The following is an 18235-nucleotide window of genomic DNA, read 5'->3' on the forward strand; positions in this document are numbered from 1 at the left end:
TTTCTTGTGGCAATAATGCCATTTGTTTTCAAAAAATCTATTACTTTCTCTGGAGCAAGCTGCTTCAATATTTCCTCAAATAAACACTTTAATTTCACTTTGTCATATTACTGCGGGAAATTACTCTGAAAGAAATCTTGGCAAGACTTCTGAGACAACATCCTGTAACTAACCCTCCCCCTAACCCTAACCCTAACCCTAAATTTTTCTTTCTTAATTGTTACGCGTGTAAAAAAACTAAAGCAATGGAAAATAATTCAAACAATTAACAAACAAAATAATTCTATAATTTTATACACACGCTTTCGTATACTGGTAGACTATGTTTATAAAACATCTTTTTCTATTGGCTTTATTGAGAAAATTCTATGGTTTGTAAGATATTTGTTGTTGTTTTTTCTTCAATTTCTGCAATTTCAACTAATCAATGACGTCTATTGAGGTGAAAACATTCTGTGCCGTATGAATATGTCCCTCGTTTAAGAAACAGTTTGGGTTTATTTACATTTCGGAAGAAAAAAAGATACCCTTCCCCCACCCCTAACCCTAACTAACCCTTACCCTAAAACAGATTGAAATGCAATAGATCGATACTAGGGTCATAATTATGGGTGACAATTTCATATGACACCGCTAGAAAAAAACTGCCGTTCAAACCGTAAAGATCCCGGCAATTTCAACCAATCAATGACGTCTATTGAGGTGAATTCAATATCTCCGGATCTTTGTCAACAACAGTTATAACCTTAGAAAGATGTACATTACAGTGACGTGATGACAGCTTGTAGGTTGAGAGACAGGTTGTCTCCCTTAAAATGGGACACATCTATAGCCCAGAGAGAGAGGTGGGGAGAGAGATTTTTGAAGGGTTTTGCTGAGGAAAGTATACCTACACAAGTGTCCTCCCCAACGACTTCCTTTCCTCATAACTTTCAGAAAATAGGTACTTTTTAATGAAATTTGCTACAAATTCCTTTCAGAATGTGTAGCTTATGACTGTATCAGAATTTATTGGGGGGGGGGGGACAAACAAACAAAACAGAATTGGTACGCACGCACCCTTACATACTGACAACAATAATTTTTACAGAAATTTAAAGTTTCAGTTTGTAGATAGACGTGTGATGTGCGTCAGTTTGTGTGTGTGTACATGCTTACCAAATGTTTTCACAAATTCCGATATAATCGGAATGTACACCATCTGAAGCATATTTGCAGACATTTCATTTAAAAAATACCCATTTTTCTGGAAGCTATGAGGAAACAGTCGGGTGGGTACCCTTGTAGGTATGCCATTAAAAGTTCTGTTTTACTAATGAACAAGCAGATTCGCTGAGTTCTAGCGAATTAGAAATAATATATTCCAGGGAGAATTTGAAAATGGGCGTTGTGCCGCCTGGGCAGCACATGAGTTTAATCCTTCTCTGGGTCAATACACTTTATATAGGTTTATCGTACAGGGTATCTAAAAGTGCCGTCTCTCAAAAAGCACCACCCGGGGTGGGCTGTCACTCATCATCCCGAGGAACGCTACTGAATTTGTGTGTAAAACAAGCATGTTAATTGTTGATATTCTTGTTTAATCGAAGGTCAAACATGATCGAAAAGACTCATTATCGAACGGACTCCAGCTGTGAGCACCCCGTCTTTTTAAGAGTACCTAGAACTATATTCACTACTGCATTTTCCTCCCTTTATTGAAGCTGTTGGGTGCGATTTGTAGGAGATTTATTGGCTGCTATTTTTAGTAAATCAGTCGATCATATTATCAGCTCTACCATTGGATCGCAACAGATGTCTGTTGTTGCTTTTGTTGTTCTTGTTTTTGATGTTGTTATTTTCGTCGTCATCGTCGTCATTGTTATTGGTAGCGAAGTTGCGTGGAATATATTCTTGGCAGCTCCGAAATAAACCCGCGTATTGAGGCATCGTGTTTCGGAGAGAGGAGAAACACTATATGTGTGTGTGTGTGAGAGAGAGAGGGGAGGGAGAGAGAGAGAGAGAGAGAGAGAGAGAGAGAGAGAGAGAGAGAGTTGCACAAGAGAGACGAAGCTAAACTGTTAGAAAGCCATCTGGCTATGACGGAAATTGGCACAGTTCCCAAAGTCCACACATGTTAACGAGTAACAGGATTGAACGACAAAACCGTTCCTCTGTATTAAATGTACAGTGAAACCAAGCAGAAGAAAAATCCAATATACAGAGAGTAGGATCTCAGCTATGTAATTTAGAGAACTGAAAATCTGAAATTACTTTTCAAATTAGTAAATAAAATCTTCCTTCAAGTTTTTAAAATATAAAAAAGAACTAAGGGAGATAACTCCAATAGTATCAGCCAATGAAAATTTTGGGAAAATAATGACGATGCAGGTGAGATTGCGTTTTGGATAATAATAATAATAATAATAATAATATATTTCTTTATTGCCCACAAGGGGCTACACATAGAGGGGACAAACAAGGACAGACAAAGGGATTAAGTCGATTATATCGACCCCAGTGCGTAACTGGTACTTAATTTATCGACACCGAAAGGATGAAAGGCAAAGTCGACCTCGGCGGAATTTGAACTCAGAACGTAGCAGCAGACGAAATACGGCTAAGCATTTCGCCCGGCGCGCTAACGTTTCTGCCAGCTCGCCACCTTCAAACTACATACTTGACTAGACAATGGCTCTCATGGCTTCTGATCTTAACTGGTTGTGATGCATGTGCCTGGTGCACCCTTATCAGACGGGTAGTCATGATGGGTATACTGGGCTTCGTACATTTTACCTCAGTGTCACTTTGATGGCATGCACTGCTTTCTCACTCAATAATAATAATAATAATAATAATAATAATAATAATAATAATAATAATAATAATTCTTTCTACTGGAAGTACAAGGCCTCAAATTTGGAGGACGGGATTAAGTCGATTATATCGACCCCAGTGCGTAACTGGTACTAATATTATCGACTCTGTAGGATGAAAGGCAAAGTCAATTTCACTTGTTTACCTGGGACAAAATATGCAGTTCGTACAAACAACACCAGCCAATACCAAAACATACATCTTATACTGTTGCCACAGTACCCAACACCGCCCTCCCCATCACTTGTATGTGATTTTTCAAATTGCTACCTTCTGTGTAATTTTTAATTAGTTTATTTGTTTCATGCTCTGTGTGTGTATGTGTGTGTATGCACACACGCAGAGTAGCATATCTATGTATGTATGTATTTACGTACGTACGTATGTACCCTCATGTCTACGCGCATAGGTACACCATGATCTATATACATGCAGACGAGGATCGATTCATATAAAATAGCAAGTGAACAAAATAATATGATCATCGGGAATTTTTTTTTAAAGATAATGAATATTTCTACCATTTTCCAGTAATTTTACAAATACACAGACAAAGACGAGTGATTACAATACCCTGTTTTCGCTTACGCACACGTTTCAAATTTTGGCACAAGGCCAGCAATTTCGGAGAAAGAGGATAAGTCGATTACAGCGAACCTAGTGCTCAACAGGTACTTATTTTATTGAACCTAAAAGGACGAAAGTCAAAGTTGACCTTGGTGTAATTTTAACGTAAAGCCGGAAAAGGCGCTGCTGAGCATTTTGTCCGGTATGCTAACTATTCTGCCAGGTCGCTGCCGTCAAAAAACAATTGATGGCATTTCAATCTGTTATAGGCATAATGACGTGGTGTTTATGCTGAGGTTCAACTAAGCCATCTTGTCAATGTTTCTAGATTTTTCCAGTCTTCTGTGGACAATACAAACTGTAATTGGCACGTGTAAGGATGTGACTAGTACAGACTTTATGACAAGATTTCGGTATTTCGTCCATCTTTATGTTAAAATTCCGCCGAGGTTGATTTTGCCTGTTATCCTTTTGGGATCGACAATTAACATGTGAATATTTCCTAGAGAAATATGTTACTTTTTTCATTCACTGGACTGCGACCATTCTGGGGCACTGCATCGAGTGGATATTTTCAATTTGTCAAAGGTTGTAGGTGGCATTGTGGATGGAAAGTGTCTGCTGTCCACAGCCAGCAGACTGAGATGACACTTCAAGAACTCTGCAGGGAACTCTCGCAGTTTCAAGCAATAAGGATTTTTGCAGGTGTTTTATCATTACATTTGTACCAATCTTTTTCAGCTACGTTGGCAGTTAAGAACTAATACTTTCAACCGTGCCAATCACTACTGGTATCACGTCCACTCTCTTCATTGCTCACAACCTGCCTATTTCCCACTTCAACTCGTCAAAGTTGTTCAGTTTTTTTCTTCTTTCTATCCGATCCTGTTATCACAAGTGTATGCTTTGTCGATTATCAGGCATGTTTTATCTTTTTCTATTCACCACAACAAAGTCAGATTTCCGATTATTATTATTATTATTATTATTATTATTATTATTATTATTATTATTATTATTATATTATTATTATTATTGAGTGAGAGAGCAGTGCATGCCATCAAAGTGAAACTGGGGTAAAATGTACGAAGCCCAGTATACCTATCATGACCACCGGTCTGATAAGGGTGCACCGGGCACATGCATCACAACCATATGTGCGCGACATGATTTCATATCAAGATAAACAGCACATGACCTTGCAGGTGGGGCCTAGTTAGAATTTCTTCTGGTCGAGTAACCCATCCCGCTCAAAAGGTCCCTGAATAAGGGTTGTTTAAGGATGTTGAACGAACACCCATGTTTCCAGAGGAGAATTATTCAAACTCCAAAGAATCCCTCTCAACACATGGCTATGATACTCCCCCACTATTTCTGCTCATGATCAGAGATGCACATATCGTCAGCCACTAAGGGACATGCTCAACTGGTTAAGGTCAAACAACTGACAAGCAAATCTGTGGTATTGAGCAAAATATTTGCTGTAGCCCATCTTTTATACCAAGGCAAAACATTGTACATGATAGCACTTCCAATCAGTTAAGATCAGAAGCCATGAGAGCCACTGTCTGGTATTATTATTATTATTATTATTATTATTATTATTATTATTATTATTATTATTATTATTATTATTTAAGGCGGTGAGCCGGCAGAAATGCTAAGCGGTAGTTCGTCTGCCGTTACGTTGTGGGTTCTAATTCCGCCGAGGTCGACTTTGATTCGATTAAATAAATACCAGTTACGCACTGGGGTCGATATAATCGACATAATCCGTTTGACTGTCCTTGTTTGTCCTCTCTGTGTTTAGCCCCTTGTGGGCAATAAAGAAATATGTATTTCGTCTGTCGCAACGTTCTGAGTTCAAATTCCGCTGAGGTCGACTTTGTCTTTTATCCTTTCGAGGTCGATAAATTAAGTATCTGTGAAACACTGAGGTCGATGTAATCGACTTATCCCATCCTCCAAAATTCCAGGCTTTGTGCTGGAGCAGACAGGATTATTATTATTATTAATGACGTTGCACATACCAATATTGTGATGCTGTAGACTGAAATTATTGTGTGTACCGGGGGTTTGTACAATCTGTTAAATCATATCAAGGACCTCAGACAGACAGTACTTTACGCAATATGCGCGCAGTTCCAAGTAAAGCCGATTTTTGCAACACACCAAGATTGTAGGGTATTTCTAAAGTGACCAGATATTTCTTCAGGCTGTGTGGTATTGAATCTAATGCTCCGATGACAACAGGAACAAACTTTGTTTGGCTTTCGCAGCTGCCACATCTTGCCGATCTCAATCCTCAGGTCTCCATATTTATCAACCTTTTCTCTTTCTTTCATAATAATGTGTTCATCTGGCACTTCCACGTCGATTATTAGGCACTCTTATTTGTGCCACCTAACGGTTACTATATCTGGCTTTCGGTGCTCAAACACCTTGTCTATCTGGAAGTCAAGGGTCCAGAGGATCTTTGCCTCCCCCTTTTCATCAATTACCTTTTCTGGTGTTTGTTGATACCAAGCACCTGTTACCTCGTATCCATATTTCCGGCAAAGTAGCCAGTGATAGTTGGGGCTACTTGTCGTGTCTGCGCTTGTACTCTTTCTACGTAAGACTTTCACAAGCACTAAGATCGTGAGTCACGCTTTCGACCTTCTTCCCACATATTCTGCAGAGGTTCGTTGCACCTGTGTGATATATATCCCCTTTCACTGAGTTCATGTTCAATGCCTGGTCCCGGCCTAGGCTTTCGATCTTCTTTTTAAGGTCACTCAGGCTTCCTCATCTTTTAAGTTGCTAGTTTTACAGAGGAACTGGCCATATAATTCCATGTGGATTTGTGTTCCTTCTTTCTCCTTGGCTATTCGTGATCGAAATTCATTAGCACTCTCAACTCAATTGCCGGTATATCATTATTATTATCTATCTATCTATCTATCTATCTATCTATCTATCTATCTATCTATCTATCTATATATATATCTATCTATCTATCTATCTATCTATCTTTCTTTCTATCTATCTATCTATCTATCTATCTATCTATCTATCTATCTATCTCTATCTATCTATCTTTCTATCTATCTATCTTTCTACCTTTCTATCTATCTATCTATCTATCTATGAAAGAATGTATCTGGTGGACGCGCCTGAAAGGATTAGAGACAAACACTTTCCTCTCTGGTCAATCTCTCATCAACTTCTTCCTTGAAGAGGAAAGTGAGAGTAGAGAGGCAAGTTTTGTCTAGTGAATGTTTTAAAAAAAGATGGGTGAATGTAGCAAGGATGGCACGTATGAATGACGAAGCCACCCTGACTATGATTCTATGAACCGTAAAAATTAATACAGAGAGTTGCTTATTTGCAAAAAAAAAAAAAAGAAATATAACATGTGACTTCATTGACCGAGGTTACCGTGGTCTTTTCCGTAGGCTTTTCTTTCCACGGGTAAACCTCACCTGTCCTCCCCTTTACACTTCATATTGACATTTCTGTGATTACGATCCCTATTGATCAACTTTTTTTTCCTCTCCCTTTTTCTTTTTTTTTTTCCCTTTCCCCCCCTTTTTTTAAATCCTCCCCTTTTTTTGTCCTCTTTCTTTCCTTTTACGATCCCTTTTGATCGAAAACCAACCCCCTCTTTTTTACCCCAAAAGAAAAGCTCTACCTTGTAATTTGTTCTGTCTGTGTGCAGCCCTGTGTGGCTAATAAAGAAACATATCTATCTATCTTTCTACCTTTCTATCTATCTATCTATCTATCTATCTATCTATCTATCTATCTATCTATCTATCTATCTATCTATCAATCTTTCTTTCTACCTTTCTATCTATCTTTCTACCTTTCTATCTGTCTATCTATGTATCAATCTATCTATCTATCTATCTATCTTTGCATATATATTTGTGTGTGTATATATATAAACACATGCAAACATACACACATACATACACTCGAACATATACACACAAACACATACATACATACATGCTTGCATGCATGCATACGTACATACATACATACATACATGCATATATGCTTGCATGCATGCGTGCATGCATACATACATACATACATATCCGCCCACTGGTAATCAGTAAGTCTCTTATGTGTATATGTGTGTGTGAAAGTGTGTGCATATGTGTGTGTATGTAATCCAACGAGAGTTACCTTCCCTGCTTCTGGCTGCAGCCTCTCTCACATCTCCATCATATGACGCATAGCAGCGCGGATCTCTCTCTAAAGGTAACAACCTTATTTCTTTTTTTATTTCTTCTACATTTAACCCAGTCTTTACATTTTTTCACGTCAATGAAAATAATTCGAAAATGCACCCTTGTTCTCTATTTCCATTGTTGTATTAATATATCTGGTGGTTAAACGAGGTGCATTGTATCTCCTCCAGCCTGTTTTCTCATTTTCATTCTCCTGATGCTTCGGGTTCGGACGGATTTCTTGCAATATTTAGCAATAATACTTTATTAAAACTAACTATAATACTAACTACTTGTTAACGACTTATTATTTAATACCATTCACATTAAAATATTATAAATAAACATAGACTTTTCGTTTAAATTTCCTACGATTCTGTGTCTGTTTTGATATTTACTCATTTCAAATATAATCAACAATTTGCTTTCACCTTGGATATATATTTTTGTGACACCACAAATTTTATCTAAAACAGAAAATAACATTGTTTGTGTTTAGATATTGTTGTTTTATTTTTCTTTAAGGTTAATGAGTTGTTGGTTGTTTCTGTTCAATGAAGTCAAATACTTAAAATAGTTGGTGAATCATTTATTAATAATATCCCCAGCCGAACAGATCGATAGTTCATCTTGTGTTCATGTCGATGCTAGTCCTTCGCACTTCCTCTAATAACATTTACGTCAATCTAATTACTATTTGCAATGGGGAACAACATTTTAGAAAGCTCATTGTCTACACTCCCGTTTAGATTTTATATTCCAATCATTGTTTTCCCACAGCAATTGATGTTCGATTACAGATTAATTAACAACAGTCTCTTAAATAATTGTCTTCTATTGTTATCCTTCTTCACAATTAATTAACTAAAAAAAACAAAAAAAGGAATTTCTATACAAAAGTACACACGGATTTAATTTCGTTTTATGTTGAAATATTCAAAGAAATAATGCTTCCGTGTTAATTATTTCGGTAGGTTTAATTAATTTAATTTTAGGTTAATCATTGCTAACATTTTCTTTTATTTCGTTTTCTGAAAAAATGTTTAAACAGTATTTTTTTTTTTTTTTTGTCTTGGGAACAATCGATGTCATATTTATGTTTAAATTTCTCTCTTTTTGCTCATTTTATTTTGCATAAATAAAAATATTTTCGTTTATATTTCATTTTTATTCCATGGTGAAAAAAAAAAGAAAAATATATAATAACAAACTAAATATCTCAAACGGCTAAAAGTGTATTTGTGAATCCTTCAAAAATTCCAAGAGAGACGTACCATGTCAGAATGTATTCTTATTGTCTATTTTCTAGTTGTTTCATTGTAAGTTTCCGTAATTGAAAATTTCATCATCATCGTTAAACGAATGACTTTAGTTCCACAGCAACCCTGCTCTTGGCAAATTGACCAAGTCCAGTCATAGAGATAAATATAATAACAATGTGTGTGTGTGTATATATGTATATATATATATATATATATATATATATATATATATATATATATATATATATATATATATATATATATATATATATATATGGCATTGTATTTCGGATTACTCATGTTCTGCTGTGTGTTCGCTTGAAACTAAATCTGTGTAGGCATGCGAGTGAGTGGTACTTTACATCCTCGATAAAACTGTACAACATTGTATTCAATTGGATTCTGTTGCCAGGTTTTGAATGAATCGTCAAAATTGTTAAACAGTAGAATACTAGCAAAGTAAGAAGGATGAATCATCACGGAATTGCGGAGAGAGAGAAACAGAGAGGCGGCGGCGGTGGTGGTGGTGGTGGTTGATCTTTCTAGTGTCCAACGTGTTGTTGATGTCTGGCTTTTAGAAAATGATATTTCTCCAGACACTATTTTCTAAAATGTCATCTATTAAAGCCCGTCAATAAAAGGCATCAAAAGAATACAAAACCAATATTTGTAATAAAGAATCGCTAATTTAAGAGAGAAATAATGACTAGAATTACGTTAATGCATGCAGACGCTAACAATGGAAATATGGTGCTTGCAAGGAGAGAGAGAGAGAGAGAGAGAGAGTGTGTGATGTGTGCCGTAATTCTATTTACGGGTGGGTTTTTGCACGCTGCTCTCCGATGTTTGATGAGATTTATGAAGCGACACCTGATATATAAGACACTGAGGCGATGTCAGTTTTTCTTCGCACACGTGTGGGGGTAAGCTGCTAATGAATTGTAAATTATCTAATTAATATAATGACAATTAGGTTGCATTTCATTCTGAGTAATGTTGGACCTTTTGTTTGTTTGTTTGGCGTTGTTACTTAGCCCCAGGCCAACCGTGACCGAAGCTACGTACTATAACAGGTGTGCCCATCGCGATCATCGTTTTTGTTAAAATTTACATTGTCAGAGGCATAGCAATGGAAGAAGCTATCAGGGAAGGGCAGTCGCTCCCTTCTCTACTCGGAGAGCACAAAATTCCCACTGTCCTGTTAATTAAAGCCACGGTGTCGAAAGTGTCTTTATTTGAGGGACCTTAGAACCCTTACTACGTCACTATACTTTATCCAGTGATCTCTTTTGACGGCAGTGTGTTGTTTGGAGACTATTTGGCTACTGCTTTTAGCAAGTCGATGACCACGTAGAGGATCCCTCGCTGGCCTTGTGCGCTTTGCGTGAGAGAGCGGCAGGCAGACAGCCAGACAGCTTCAGTGTTACTTAGTGAAGTTAAATAACAAACCGTAACCAACAGACTCCTTTGCAAACACAAAGAAATGCAAAATAAATACAAACATTATGTAAACAGAAACATGGTGACGTATTACTAAAGCGGCGGTGGTGGTGGGAGGGTTGACTAAATACTATTTAGTTCCTCTCTCTTTCCGATCTAACTTTTTTTTTGTTCGATCGTTTGTCTCTCATTTCACCAGGATCAATCAGAAAGATAGCCATAGAGAATTATATTCAATTCTACCGGCTATACACTCTCACGTATTTGTGGATTTGTTCCAATCCAGGAAATTCTGACAATTAACGAGAAACAACTTCACAACAACTTCTTTTCAGTCTTGAATATCGTTTTATTTATTTAATTATTTATCATCCTTAAAAAATTATAATCGAATTTCTAACAAAGATATTTCTATGGTACAAGGATCTTTACAGTCCTTCAAGGATTTGTCAGGTTTAGAAGAAAATAGGTAAACGAAGCTGTGGAATTGAAACTGTATCAGTTGTAAAAATAAGGTTTCTGCATTAACCACCAGCACCATCATCATCATCATCATCGTTTAACGTTCATCTTCCATGCTGGCATATGTTGTAAATATATGAGTGATAGTATTAAGATCTAATCACTCAGTATTATTTTATGGCTAAATAAATGTGACTGATTCAATCCATAGTGACCACCACCTCTTCCTGTTCCTGGTGACATTTTGATCTCAAATATTGCTAGTAATTCTTTTGCCTTGTTGCCAGTCATGGTTGTTTGCTTTATATCTGGGTGATTTCAGGTTCAATACTAATAATGTATGGCATTAGGGCTGCGAACTGAGGCTGCACCTTTGACCATACAAAATTTGTTAGATGGAAACTGAGTCAAAGTCTGTTGGAGGGGAGGGGCTTGTTCCCACATCTCTTCTCACAGAGAGTGAGAGAGAGAGAGAATTGACATTAGTATGTGACAGGTACTTTATTTTACCAAGCTGAGGATGAAGGCCAGTTCACTTTGGCAGGATTTAAATTCAGAACACAATAAGTTTGAATAAATACCATCAGGCATTTGTGTGGTACTCAAACAATTCTATCAATTTCTCTGATCCTGATATAAATCTGGAAATCCTCTTTAATCACCATTGATATTCTAATATCTAGATTTTCATGCCTGTGTGGGTTGGATGGGTCTGCCACAAAACATAATGGGTTCTGATATTGGCACAATCATTCATATTTTGGGGTATGGATATACTTGAGATTAATTTGACCCCAATATTTGGTTCTCAAATGAGGTCCTTATGAGATTTTGTTGTTAAACTTTTTGTTCAAAATGTTGGCTATACTTTTACATTGCACAAAATATTTAACCACTTTTTTTAATACAATTCTTAATAACATTTAATTATAAAAATATAATTAAATTTTTAAAAACACCAAATGGTTATGAGGGTCCAGTAGAGTAATATAGGAATCAAAGGGATCCATAGGCAAAAAAAGGGTTGGGAACCTCTGGTTTAACTTATTGATTCCAGAAGAATGAAACATAAAGTAGACCATGGCAAGATTTGAACTCAGAATGGCTGTAACTAAATCTCTTAGCATTTCCACCAACTTGCCACAGACTGCAAATCATTTTGGTGTATCCTGTTCTCATGTGTAAGACCCAATATCCTGAGATCTAATCCCACATCTTTTAATACAGCTACCTCTTAAGTGAGCTTATATGTGGTCACTCAATGTCAAAGAAATAACAGCTAAATTTCCCTCCCCAAGTTGTATCGTACTGCCCAGAGTAAAGGAGACACTGGATAATTGAAACCTAGAAATATAATGTCTGAACAAAAATATGGTTAGGAGATCACATCTGGAACGTCTTTGATCGGAACAAACATGAGACAACATATCTACCTCTACTGCCACCATCACCACCACTCTAGATTTTTATTCAACACTTATTGTCTGTTCGTCTCTCGTATTCATCCAACACACTTCCTTTTGTTTTCATCAACTGATGTATTTTAATGCCTGGACAGTCTCTCTGTCCGATCGCTTGAGACTCAAAAACTACTTTACCAGATGTGTTGTGTCCTCCCCGTCTGTCATGTCTACCACTATTACAAGAACCTTTACTCCTCGGAACTAGTTGATCTTGTGCCATGTCTGCTCAGGTGTTTCCCACTCTTCCGCCTCTAAAACAAGATCTGTTGGCTTGGTAGGGTTCCACATAGTTTCCATTTACTGCTTTTCAGTGACGAGGCTTCAAGTAGAAGAGACTTGCCTAAAGAGCTCCAAACCATGTAATTTTAAATTCCTCTTCTAAACTCTACAACTCATTCTTCATCCACATCAAATTCCTGCAAATGACATGGGCAGAAAATTAGAGTTTTTCAAGATGGTGAATTGACAGTCATTTATATCGGATATGTGAAGGGGTTAGGGGGTCAGGGTATGTGCTTCGTGACCATAAAGTTTGATTCTTGGTATTGCATTGTGCCCTTGAGCAACACACTTCATTTCTCGTTGCTTCATTCCACTCAGCTGGCAAAAATGAGTTGTGCCGCTAATTCAAACGGCTGGCCTTGTCATATTGAATCTCCCTGAGAACTACATTAAGGGTATATGTGTCGATGGAACTCCGTGCCATTTGTCCATTAATTTCATGAGCAGGTCGTTCCATTGATCCGATCAACTGGAACCTTCATTGTCATAACATTTTACTGGATTCATAATATTAATTGTCATTTTGACTGTCATCATCATGTATCTGGATCTTATATACATATACTCTTTTACTCTTTTACTTGTTTCAATCAGTTGACTGCGGCCATGCTAGAGCACCGCCTTTTGTCGAGCAACTCGACCCCGGGACTTATTCTTTGTAAGCCCAGTACTTATTCTATCGGTCTCTTTTGCCAAACCGCTAAGTGACGGGGACATAAACACACCAGCATCGGTTGTCAAGCAATGCTAGGGGGACAAACACAGACACATAAACATACACACACATATATATATATACATATATACGGCGGGCTTCTTTCAGTTTCCGTCTACCAAATCCACTCACAAGGCTTTGGTCGGCCTGAGGCTATAGTAGAAGACACTTGCCCAAGATGCCACGCAGTGGGACTGAACCCGGAACCATGTGGTTGGTAGGCAAGCTACTTACCACACAGCCACTCCTGCGCCTATATATATATTATTTTCTCATTTCTGTTTTATAAATATTATTTTAAGCCGTTTAGAGATCTCTGGTCTTATCGTACTGCTTTTGATTGATCCAGTGTGGTTAGAGTGCAGTTTTATCCAAAAAAAACTAGTTTCATGTTTATTTATTCATATCCAGAAATATCTTTTCTGAACTGACTCGTTACATATGGTCGATATTAAATATACGTCAAACTCTTGCTCCATATTAGCCCAGACTTCAAGTTCCTAATGAAAATATGTGAATAAAAGTGAATTTTAGTGAATTCAGAATTATCCAGAAATGCTTTATGCAACTAATCAGTTAGTTTGAAATCTGATTATCAATAGAGGAGATGGCTTTTTTTTTTTTTTGTTTAATTTTCACTAATCTAATTATATGATCAATCTCTATAAAGTTTTAAACGTTTGCTTGTTTGAGCAAAGCTGTTACGTAACATAAAAATCATAAAAACGCTGCTGTTGTTTAAAAAAACAAACAAGCAAAAAAAAAGAGGAGGAAGAAAACATTGGTTTATCAACGTCCATTGTAATTTCAGTGAAAAAAATATTTCACAGAAATGTTTCCCAAAAATCAATTTTGTCAATAATAACCTATATTAATAGCTCCATGTGTTGTGACTGCTAAATAGAAGAGGGAAAATTCTTGGCATGCTTCACACATGTGATATCTATATTTCCTCCATTATTTATATCTTCTACTCTTACAATGATGGTGGAACATTATCTTTTTTTTAATATATCCACACTGTTGTCTTAAAATGCTGGCCATTTTCTCCCTGATTCAATGTTGCAGTTTCGGGAGTTCTTTGTTTCTTTTTTTTTTCAATTTTCTAGGAATTTGGTTAAGGCCAATACTCTCTTTACTCTTTTACTTGTTTCAGTCATTTGACTGTGGCCTTGCTGAAGCACCACCTTTAGTCAAGCAAATTGACCCCAGAACTTATTCTTTGTGAGCCTAGTACTTATTCTATCGGTCTCTTTTGCCGAACCGCTAAGTTACGGAGACGTAAACACACCAGCATCGAGTGTCAAGCGATGTTGGGGGGACAAACACAGACACATAAATATATACACACACACACACACATATATATATACATATATACGACGGGCTTCTTTCAGTTTCCGTCTACCAAATCCACTCACAAGGATTTGGTCGGCCCAGGGCTATAGTAGAAGACACTTGCCCAAGGTGCCACGCAGTGGGACTGAACCCGGAACCATGTGGTTCGTAAGCAAGCTACTTACCACACAGCCACGCCTATGCCATGGGTAATAATTTCTAAGAATTACTATCTTGATGTCTTAATGTTGTATTTTATGTTTCTCACTCTTTTTCCCAAAACACAAAGAATTTTTCCAGGTCTTTTTCCAACAATATTTCTTATGTTGACTTTGTTTCCTCCTAATAAATTTCACTGACAAAGCTATTGTAGAAGAGGCATGTCCAAGGAACCCTAAACCAAATAAATGTAAATTGTTTCTTAATCCTTTTGATCCCACTTGCCTGAGATAATCCTTGATTCTGTGATGCAAATCTATTAAAATTTCATGGGAATTTATGTTTCAAATGCTAGCTTAATAACAACAAAGTTATTTTATGAATTCCTTTATTATTTTCCAAATTATTTTAAACAAAGTCCATGTATATCCTTGGAAATATGGTAATGAAAGGGTTAAGACTTCTGGTATTCCCTCTAATCCACCTCTTGGACTACTTCTCTTCCATCCGCTGCTAATAGTGGCATCAGTTATTATTGGAATTGATCCCACCAGTCTTGGAGAGATTTTGAAGACCATAGGCACAGCTCTTTCTCCAGGTCAAATCGAAAAGCAGAAAGGCAAAAAAAATGTAATTAAATGTGGAGATTGGAGCAAAGGCAGAAAATATAAAACAATTCTGTTGTGAAATTAAAGAATGGGGAAAATATTATTGATGCTGAGTTCCAATATAAATATCACAATTTCCTAAATGTGAAGGACAGTATTGGAGTACAGTGACCCTATTACTTCATTCATACTTTATTTTATTGGCCCTGTAAGAATGGAAAGTAAAGTCGATGAAAACAGCATTTGAACACAGATTAAATAAAGGTAACCTAGCTAAATGCTGCAAGGGCATCGTGTTCAGCTCTGAGCTATTTCTGTTGGTATTCCAGGGGTGGATTAAACTGGTAATCTGGCAGAGTCATTGGCACGCTGGCCAAAATGCTGCTAAGCATTTTGTCTGTCCTTACATTCTGAGTTCAAATTCCGCTAAGGTCAACTTTGCCTTTTATCCTTTCGGGGGTTGATAAAACAAATAACAGTTGAACACTGGGGGTCCATGTAATTGACTTGCCCCCTTCTCTGAAAGTGCTGGTCTTGTACTAAAACGTGAAATCAATATAGTCGTGGTAGATTAGCAAAATCGGTTGAGCACCAGACAAAATGCATTTGGATGATTTAATGATGCTTATATTTTGAGCTGAAATCTCACAGAAAGTAACTTTGCCTTTTGTCTTTCTGGGGTCAGCCAAGTACTAGGGTTGACTTGATTGGCTATACCCCCCCCCAACAGAGAAATTGGTGGCCAATGTGTGTATGAGAAGTCAATATTGAATACAAGACCAATATGTTATAGAAATTCATCAACAAAGCAGAAAATGACTCGCATTGGTTCCTCTGTGATTAATATGAGTTCCTGGAATAAAGATGTTGATTGATGTTGGCACTAATATTAAACCATAATTCTTAGTTAATCTTCATTTCATGTAAAGATATTCTTACCAAAATAGTTCTGCATTCTTTGTTATTGGATGAAACCCCCAAATGACTATGGCACAGGCAACAGTTTGTAAACAGAAACATTCCCTCTGGCAGGCTTCCACACAGTTTCCACTTATCAAATTCCACTTAAAGGTTTTAGTCACCTTGATTTTCTAGTAGACAACATTTGCCTAAGGTGCTGTGTTTTGGAATTGAAACCGAAACCACAGTTTTGCCAATCAGTTTTCTTAGCTTCACATCCATGTCTGCATCCATTTAAAAGTTCATGGTGCTTATGTCTTGATTTTGTCTTGGATATTTCTTTAACAAAAAATGGTATTGTTTGTTTGCTTCTATTCATGTAAAATAATGGTTTCTGATTTTTGGCAAAATTGCAGCAGATTTTAGGGGGTGGGATTAACTAATACCATTGACTTTTAGGGGGTGGGATTAACCAACACCATTGGCTTTTAGGGGGTGGGATTAACCAATACCATTGGTTTTTAGGGGAGGGGATTAACCAGTACCATTGGTTTTTAGGGGAGGGGATTAATCAATACCATTGACTCCAGTACTTGACTCGTACTTAATTTTAATGACTCTGAAAGGATGTGAAGTAACGTCGGCTCATGCTGGAATTGAACTTTGAACGTAAATGTCTAGAAGGAATATTCTTTTCTCCTCTATGCACAAGGTCCAAAATTTTTAAGGAGGTGGGAGCCAGTCGATTAGATTGACCCCATTGCACATCTGGTACTTAATTTATTGGCCCTGAAAGGATGCAAGGCAAAATCGACCTCGGCAGAATTTGAACTCAGAATGTAAAGACAGACAAAATACCGCTAAGCATTTTGCCCAGCGTGCTAATGATTCTGCCAGCTTGCCGCCTTAGCTGGAAGGAATATTGCAATTTCTGCCACCATCATCTCTCCTCCTCCTTGTATTCATGTAAAAGAATCCAAAGTATTTTTGATCAGAATTCTATTCAAGACATTGACCTTCTCTAATTATGAAACTGCAGAATCTTTGAAATGATCTGATACCTGTATACTTGGAACTGTTTCTCAAGGTGAGATTGTACCCTACCCCCACCTCCACACCTACCCCCACATCTGTCAGGTGGAAAGAAGTTTTGGGATTTCTTCAGATGCTGTTTGTGACATTGCAGAGTTGTTACAAAAGTCACCGAACAATTTCAAATGGGAAATATTTATAAATTTGATTTGAAATATTATTGAATTTATCTGAAAAGATTGTTTAGGAACATAATGCAGCTGTTTTATCATTGTTGTAATTTCAGAATTGTTCATTAATTAGAAATTAATTTATTTCAGCAACATTTTATAGAAACCTGTTAAAACTGTTGTTTATTCAGTTAAACCTCATTCAATTGAGGATTTGCGGGTATTTAGGGGCTATTTGCGGGTATTTAGGTTAATTAATGTGACACAAGGTTTAACTGGGAATTAACAGTAAGACATTTCTAAAACTTGAGAATCACATCCCAGTTTGAATACCTCACAATGGCAGCCGTCTTCATCATCATCATAGATATGCTTTCCATGCTGGCATGGGCTGGAAGGCTTGACAGGAGCTACTGAGCCAAAGGACTGCATCAAACTCATCTTCTTTGCCATGGTTTTTACAACTTGATGACCTTCCTAAAGCCAACCACTTTACTGAGTGTGCTGGATGCTTTTTGACATGTTATAGATTAAAAATATCAAGAGTAACTCTATTTGAAAAGGGATTAAATTCCTTCACTTATTCTTTACAAACATTAATTGTACCATTTATGGAAGTTATAGAGATTTAAAATGATTCTGTATTGATAAAGGTGTGTGTGTGCTTGAAACTGTTACAGTTTCTTGCAGTGTGTCCTACTCTTCTGGATAATACTCAGGGTAGGCGCCACAGAGTGTAAGACAAAGTAAGTAGTAGAAAA

At 37.0% G+C, this 18235-nt stretch overlaps 1 protein-coding gene across 4 annotated transcripts in view; it reads left to right on the plus strand.

Annotated features, from left to right (window-relative positions):
- The first annotated feature begins 7539 nt into the window (after nucleotides 1-7539).
- Nucleotides 7540-18235, plus strand: part of LOC115218234 (dual specificity protein phosphatase 23) — an 82073-nt gene continuing 71377 nt past the window's right edge. For 3 of the 4 annotated variants that reach the window (XM_029787958.2, XM_029787957.2, XM_036508181.1), the window contains exon 1: nucleotides 7541-7674. The gene's annotated coding sequence lies outside the window, so the exon portion shown is untranslated. Of the gene's footprint in view, nucleotides 7675-18235 lie in introns of all 4 variants that reach the window. The other variant, XM_029787956.2, reaches the window with a different exon arrangement.

This window comes from Octopus sinensis, linkage group LG13 (assembly GCF_006345805.1).
Source record: "Octopus sinensis linkage group LG13, ASM634580v1, whole genome shotgun sequence".
NCBI lineage: Eukaryota > Metazoa > Mollusca > Cephalopoda > Octopoda > Octopodidae > Octopus > Octopus sinensis.